Source organism: Morus notabilis, unplaced genomic scaffold (genome assembly GCF_000414095.1).
Source record: "Morus notabilis unplaced genomic scaffold, ASM41409v2 Scaffold214, whole genome shotgun sequence".
NCBI classification, from domain to species: Eukaryota; Viridiplantae; Streptophyta; class Magnoliopsida; order Rosales; family Moraceae; genus Morus; species Morus notabilis.
Genome location: NW_010363935.1, coordinates 148,198 through 155,936, shown reverse-complemented (window position 1 = coordinate 155,936; position 7,739 = coordinate 148,198). Strand labels below are relative to the sequence as shown.

Here is a 7,739-nt window from a genome sequence, read left to right as displayed (position 1 = left end):
CATGGAAGAAGATCCATAATAATAATAATAATAATAATAATAATAATAATAATAATAATAAGATTCTCATAATTTTGAGATTCCTGGGAATTTGAATAACACCATGTTGGGTGGTATTCAAATTACCTTAAAATGAGGGAAACTGAATCCCATGGTAATCACTTTCTTGGGAATCTAAAAATTATAATTCTTATACCAAACACGGTAATATTGTAGATTCCCATTCTCATCCTTAAGATTACTGTATACCAAACGCCCCCTTAATTTTTTGTGATTGATAAATCAGTCTCTGAACTTCTTTCTTTGGTAATTTGTCGCTTAAACTTCAAAACGATTGCACTAGTGGTTCAATTGGCAACGTCTGTAAAATTACTAACGATTTTTGTCACATGAGAATTCTATAAGCTTCTCTCAAGGGTGTTAATTGTCTTTTTATAAACAAAATAAAAATAAAAACAAAAAAAACCTCCAAACACCTTCCCCACCCACATAGTTGTACAAGCTCGGCCACAACACCCCTTTCCTTAGTAGATTTTCTTGTCACATGGCTCTTCTTTCCGTCACCAGATGTAGGCGTTGTTGCTAAATCTCAGACTCACCGCATCCCCCATATGCTAGATCTCGCTGGTGCCATGATTGCTCTTTGGAACCTTATTCGTTTGGGTTTTATATTTTTAGGTTGAGTATTGGTGTATTTTTTTGTGGTTTTGAGTTTTATTTTTTTTGAATTTTTTTTTTTTGCTTATCTTGTATTGTGATGGAAAAGAAGGAAATTACATTTGGAGCAATTCTATTTTTCTATGGTGGGTTATGGAAGAAAATTAAGTGCCCGTTTGGTTCATGCATTTAAATTAATAATTTTTAATTTTGACATTTAAAATTCAAATTTTTTGTAAGAAAAAACGCTTTAACATAATCAAAACTATAAATTTAAACACAACTAACAATCAAGCGTTAAGTTGATTTCAGGGTTCAACCTCAAGTTTATATTATTTTCATACTTTGCTTTTTTTTTCGTGGGAACAATCTTGAGGACGTTATAGATGCATGATGGGAAAATCTAGAAGGTTGCCGTTTCATTCTTTTGCAAAAGTGAGACGTAGGCCTCATTTATTTTACCGATTTGGGTTTTTAATTTCAGTTTTGCTACGGTTAAAAGTTATTGCAAAAAATTATATCTAACTTTTTTACTATAGTTAAAAGATCTCATATAAAGTCACATATCAGTTCGAATTAAAAACTCGAATTGACGAACTGAATGAGGCCGTAATTTTGGATTTTTACTAGGGATGCATAATATCATACATCGCGACTTTTTTTTTACCGTCCCTTGCAAGAGATGTATCGTCTTGAAGGGTATTTCTGTCTTTTTGGGTGTATTAATTAGAAGGAGTGGATTGATTGAAGATAGCAACAGACATATTCTTAAAGGCCCATTCGGTTCGCTAATTCGAGTTTTTAATTTGAGTTGAGATGTGATATTGTGTGAGAGCTTTTTACTGTAACAAAAAAATTAGATGTGACTGTTTCTGAGAGTTTTTTACTGTAATAAAATTTAAATTCTAAACTCGAATGAGCGAAATAAACAGACAGAAAACCCCATTCATCGTCTCTTCAAAATCCCAACAAAAGCTTTCTGTTCAAAAAAAAAAAGCCCATCACATATCCAACCCCACCTCACTTACGGCAGCGGCGAAGATGCCGACAACAACGGCGGAGGTCGAACGAGGAACGACTGAGACGTGGGCAGAACGAAGAAAGATCGCCTTGGGTTTCGAGACAAAGACGGCGGCCTTTCGGGGAGCGAATTGCCGTGGGTTTTGTGACCAGGGCGGCGTGCTTCCGGGGAGGGTGGCAATGGGTTTTGATGGAGAAAGAGATAGAGGAGGGGAGGGAGAGACTCGCGGGTGTGTTGCTAGATCCTTGGTGGCAATTGTGGCGGATCCGGGTTTGTCGTAAGCCACGGGTCAGCCCAGGAACAGCCCCGGGACAGCCTTGAGGCAGCCCCGTTACAGCCCTGATACAATCCCGATATAGCCCCGGGAGTGCCCCGGTATAGCCCTGGTACAGCCCCGGTACAGCCCTGGGACAGCCCCGGGTCAGCCCCAGGACAGCCCCGGGACAGCCCCGGTACATCCCCAGGACAGCCTCGGGACATACCCGGGAGAGCCCCGGAACAGCCCCGGTACAGCCCTGGGACAGCCCCGGGGCAGCCCTGGTACAACCCCGGGGCAGCCCGGTACAACCCCGGGAGAGCCCCGGTACAGCCCCGGTATAGCCCGGGGTAGCACCGGTACAACCCCGGTACAGCCCCGGGACAGCCCCGGTATAGCCTCGGGACAGCCCCGGTACAGCCCTGGAAAAGCCCCGAGACAGGCCCAGGACAGCCCCGGGGCAGCCGCGGTACAGCCACAGGACACCCCCTGTACAGCCCCGGGACAGCCCCGGGAAAGCCCCGGGACAGCTCCGGGGCCCAGGTACAGCCCCGGGATAGCCCCGGGTTAGCCCCGGGACAACCCCGGTACAGCCCTGGTACAGCCCCGGGTCAGCACCGGGACAGCCTTGGGACAGCCTCGGTACAGCCCCGATACATCCCAAGGACAGCCCGGGACAGCCGCGGGGCAGCCCCGGTACAGCCCCGGGACAGCCCCTGGGAAGCCCCGGTACAGCCCTGGGAAAGCCCCTGGACAGCCCCGGGACAACACTGGGGCAGCCCCGGTACAGCTCCGGTATAGCCCCGGGACAGCCCCGAGACAGCTCGGGGCAGCCCCGGTACTGCCCAGGTACAGCCCCGGATCAGCCCCGGGGCCACCCTGGTACAACCCCGGTACAGCCCCGGGACATCCCCGTTACAGCCCCGGGACATCCCCGGTACAGCCCCGGGACAGCCCCGGGGAAGCCCTGATACAGCCCCGGTACAGCACCGGGACAGCCCCGATACAGCACCGGTACAGCCCCGGGGCAGCCCCGGTACATCCCCGGGACAGCTCCGGGGCAACCCAGGTACAGCCCCGGTACTTCCCCAGGAGTGCCACGGTACAGCCCCGGGTCAGCCCCGGGACCGGCCCTGGTACAACCCCGGTACGGCCCCAGTACAGCCCCGGGTCAGCCACGGGACAGCCCCGGGTCAGGCCCGGGACAGCCCTGGGATAGCCCCGGTACAGCCACGGGAGAGCCCCGGAACAGCCCCGCAATAGCCCCGGGGCAGCCCCGGTAGAACCCCGGTACAGCCCCGGGACAGCCCCGGGGCAGCCTCGGTATAGCCCCGGTACAGCCCTGTGGTAGCCCTAGTACAGCCCTGGGGCAGCCCCGGTACAGCCCTGGGACAGCCCGAGTACAGTCCCGGGATAGCCCCCGGACAGCCTCGGTACAGTCCCGGGACAGCCCCGGGTCAGCCCCTGGACAGCCACGGTACAGCCCCAGGGCAGCCCCGAGTCAGCCTAGGGACAGCCCCGGTACAGCCCCGGGAGATCCCCGGTACAGCCCCAGGGCAGCCCCGGTACAGCCCCGGGACAGCCCCGGGGCAGCCCCGGGGCAGCCCCGGGGCAGCCCCGGGGCAGCCCCGGGGCAGCCCCGGGGCAGCCCCGGGGCAGCCCCGGGGCAGCCCCGGGGCAGCCCCGGGGCAGCCCCGGGGCAGCCCCGGGGCAGCCCCGGGGCAGCCCCGGGGCAGCCCCGGGGCAGCCCCGGGGCAGCCCCGGGGCAGCCCCGGGGCAGCCCCGGGGCAGCCCCGGGGCAGCCCCGGGGCAGCCCCGGGGCAGCCCCGGGGCAGCCCCGGGGCAGCCCCGGGGCAGCCCCGGGGCAGCCCCGGGGCAGCCCCGGGGCAGCCCCGGGGCAGCCCCGGGGCAGCCCCGGGGCAGCCCCGGGGCAGCCCCGGGGCAGCCCCGGGGCAGCCCCGGGGCAGCCCCGGGGCAGCCCCGGGGCAGCCCCGGGGCAGCCCCGGGGCAGCCCCGGGGCAGCCCCGGGGCAGCCCCGGGGCAGCCCCGGGGCAGCCCCGGGGCAGCCCCGGGGCAGCCCCGGGGCAGCCCCGGGGCAGCCCCGGGGCAGCCCCGGGGCAGCCCCGGGGCAGCCCCGGGGCAGCCCCGGGGCAGCCCCGGGGCAGCCCCGGGGCAGCCCCGGTGCAACCCTGGTACAGCCCTAGGAAAGCCCCGAGTCAGCCCCGGTTCAGCCCCGGGACAGCCCTGGGATAGCCCCGGTACAGCCCTGTGGTAGCCCTAGTACAGCCCTGGGGCAGCCCCACTACAGCCCCGGGTCGGCCCTGGGACAACCCAGTACAGCCCCTGGACAGCCCTGGTACGACCCCGGGACAGCCCCGGTACGACCCCGAGACAGCTCCGGTACAGCGCTCGGACAGCCCCGGTACAGCCCCGGTACAGCTCCGGAAAAGCCCCGGGTCAACCCCAGGACAGGCCCGAGGCAGCCCCGGTACAGCCCTAGGACAGCTCCGGTACCGCCCCAGGGCAGCCCCGGTACAGCCCCAGTATAGCCCCGAGTCTGCCCAAGGACAGCCCCGGGACAGGTACTGCCCCGGGACAGTCCCGGGACAGCTCCGGGGCAGCCCCGGCAGAGTTTCGGGACAATCCCGGTACAGCCGCGGGAGTGCCCTGGGATAGCCCCGGGACACTCCCGGTACGACCCTAGTACAGCCCCGGTACATCCCCGGAACAGCCCCAGTACAACCCCAGTACAACCCCGGGACAACCCTGGAACAGTCCCGGTACAGCCCCGTAAAATAAGAAAACCAATTCAAGTAGGTTTAGCAATTAGACTACTACCTAAAAAAAGGCAAAGAAGCAAAAGTTAAAGCCACATAACTAAAGTTGCTCTGACAAAGGACTCAAAATAGTTCAATTACCATTAACAAGAAGAACAAGAGGAATCAGGTAACTATAAAGGGGCCCAGCAGCTGTTTTTCCAATCACCATACGCGCAACCTGTGGAACGAGAGAGTGCATGAGCTTTAGCACTCTAATTCAACTCAAACTTCACGTGGATATGGAGAGAGATGGAAAGAATAATCACTACGCATGAAAATAGGAACTACCTGATTATATGAAAGTTATCATTCTTGTTATACAGAACACAATTAAATTTCAAGTACCTTCAAAATCTGAAGTAGTTGCTTCTAAATGACTACCAGAATCAACGTGTCTATTGGAGGTCTTTTGCTGCAATATCTCACCTACAGAAACAATGGATCTAAATAGAGTTAGTAGAAACAGAAATCAAAGAGTAATTACACAATTTAAATAGAAAAAAAATTCCCTGAGACTCATAATTCTTGAGCTCTATATGATAAAACGATGTAGCACCAGATAAAATCTCTGAGTTGAACAGGTTTGAAGGAACTCTTCTTTACTCTCAAAAAAGATGCAAGCAAAAATATTCAGTAGAACAAGGATAACCAATCAGCAGATCCATGGACACAGAAACCTAAAGTTGCAGTTTAAAAGAAAAATCTAATTCATACCTTAATAGCTGCTTTCAAGTCTGTGATCCCTTTGCCTCCCTAAAAACAATTACCAACAGCAATAAATGGAACGAGCAGTCCCAAAAAGTTAAAAAACCAAAATCGTTTCTTCAAAAAAGCAAGATGAAAGTCAGAAGTTACATCATATGTGCTTTGGAACGAAATATCGGCATATGCATGAAACATTATACTGCTGACCCATATGGAAATCTACAAACCATGTAAACAAGATACTTAAAAGAAAGTAAAGCAGCAAGAAGAAGAAATAAGAATCACCAAGATTATTTGACAAGTTTTGTATATCACATGATATCAAATTCTTCCAAATCTATAGTGAAAAGGGCAAGTATTTCCACTCAAAATACAACACAATTAGGAAAACTGTCATTTCATCTAATAAACAACACTTGTAAATAAAATCAATGGTTGTACAATTTGTTTAGCAGAACGTGTATAATTAATTACACACACGCACCGGTATAAGTCAAGATTCAAGAACTGACGAGAATAATGAAAGTTGTTTAATTCAAGATTTACAAACCACAATAAAACTTCAAATGGCATGAAATTTCAAGAAAAGACAGATTGGTTATAGAGCTCAAATAAATTCCCAAACTAAATTTAGGTGTGAAAGTCGCTCTAAGGACACACAATCAGACAATAATTCAAGAACGAAAGAATGTGGAAGTCATTAAATTACATACTGTCCGTGAAAAAAGTCACCGCCAAATCGTCGCACCCAATCGTTGAAATCGCCAATAGCACCTCCGCCGACAGCCTCAAGGAGACCAATCAACGGCGGCCAGAAACACACGCAACAACACACCTAGAACAAGTATTAATAAATGTCATTTTAATTAAAGCCATTATATGAACGAATCTCATATATTGGGTTAAAGTAAGTCTAAAACATATATACATTATAAACATGACACGTATTAAAAGAAAAAATAAGAAGTCGAGATAGAGGGTTTACAACGTAATTTACTTAAAAAATAAAAGGGAACATAGATAACTTCCTTAGAAGAATCCAACTGGCTAATAAAAGCATACTTATGAAATCCAACTTCGACCAACTTTGCTCGAGCCTTTCTCCACTACAAGCTCCCCCCCTAGACCTCCCCTACAGTATCGTCACCGCAGTAGAGTTTAATCACCAAGTTTTACTACAATTACTTGAAATGCGGTTGGATAACATCCTTTTTCAATTAGGTATGGCTTCAATTATTCCTCAAGCCCGGCAATTGGTTAACCATAGATATATTTTAGTTAATGGTCGTATAGTAGATATACCAAGTTATCGCTGCAAACCCCGAGATATTATTCTCCGTTTATTTATCTTAGGTTTAATATTTAGTCAACTTTTATTCTATTATATTATAATAGAAAACGATTGATTCATTATATGGCATGCATTTAAATCTGACAATAATGACATAATCATACCGCTTCCATTTTATTTTGATTGAAAAAACAAAGAAATAAAGAAGAGGTAAGTAAAGTTCTTATGTGTTTCCACGCCTCTTCGAGACCCCGGAAAATGGACAAATTCCTTTTCTTTTCTTAGGAACACATACAAGATTCATCACTACAAAATAGATAATGGTAACCCCACCATTAACTACTTCATTTATGAATTTCATAGTAATAGAAATACATGTCCTACCGAGACAGAATTTATTTGTTATTGTAATTTTATTACAATTTGTAATACATAATGGTAATACATATATGACCAGATGTGTATACCCACAAAGAAGAAGCAAAATCACATTTAAGAAAAAAGTACATTAAGGATTCTGGTTCACAATGACACTGGTGAAAAAAAAAAAAAAAAGAATGAGACTATCGGTAAAAAATAAATAAATATATTAAACAATCTTTGAAGTCATCATAATGGAGCTATGAGCAAAAACTTACGTGCATATTATTGGAATTTGACCGAGGTTGTTTGCCTTTGGTGTTGGAGATTAAAACATCAATATAACAACATTGAACAAGGAATAGTGTGCCCAAATGAATATGTACATAGGAGAAACAAAAGTAAATAGTTGAGCAAAAAACAGAAAAGATCAATAAACCAAAGAAACAGAAGCAATAACAATCCACAGAACTGATATCAAAAAAAAAAAAATGTGGAATAAGCATTCACAAGCAAAAGTTGTGACATATCTTTTGATTAACTTCTGTTTTACTCCCCTATTTCACATCTTTCAAGTAAGTATCTCCAATGAAAAGCTTACAGCAGAAGAAATACACCTATAAACAATGG

The 7,739-nt window shown here is 48.9% G+C and overlaps 1 long non-coding RNA gene across 2 annotated transcripts; it reads right to left on the bottom strand.

Annotated features, from left to right (window-relative positions):
- Positions 1-4,825: 4,825 nt before the first annotated feature.
- Positions 4,826-6,285, bottom strand: LOC112092950. 2 transcript variants are annotated; one of them, XR_002902834.1, is made up of 4 exons: positions 6,172-6,285; positions 5,468-5,506; positions 5,099-5,179; positions 4,826-4,931 (listed from the first exon to the last, which is right to left on the bottom strand). It is a non-coding gene; the product is annotated as an uncharacterized LOC112092950 (long non-coding RNA). The 2 variants fall into 2 exon arrangements; XR_002902835.1 differs by lacking the exon at positions 6,172-6,285 and adding an exon at positions 5,609-5,677.
- Between the last annotated feature and the right edge of the window lie 1,454 nt (positions 6,286-7,739).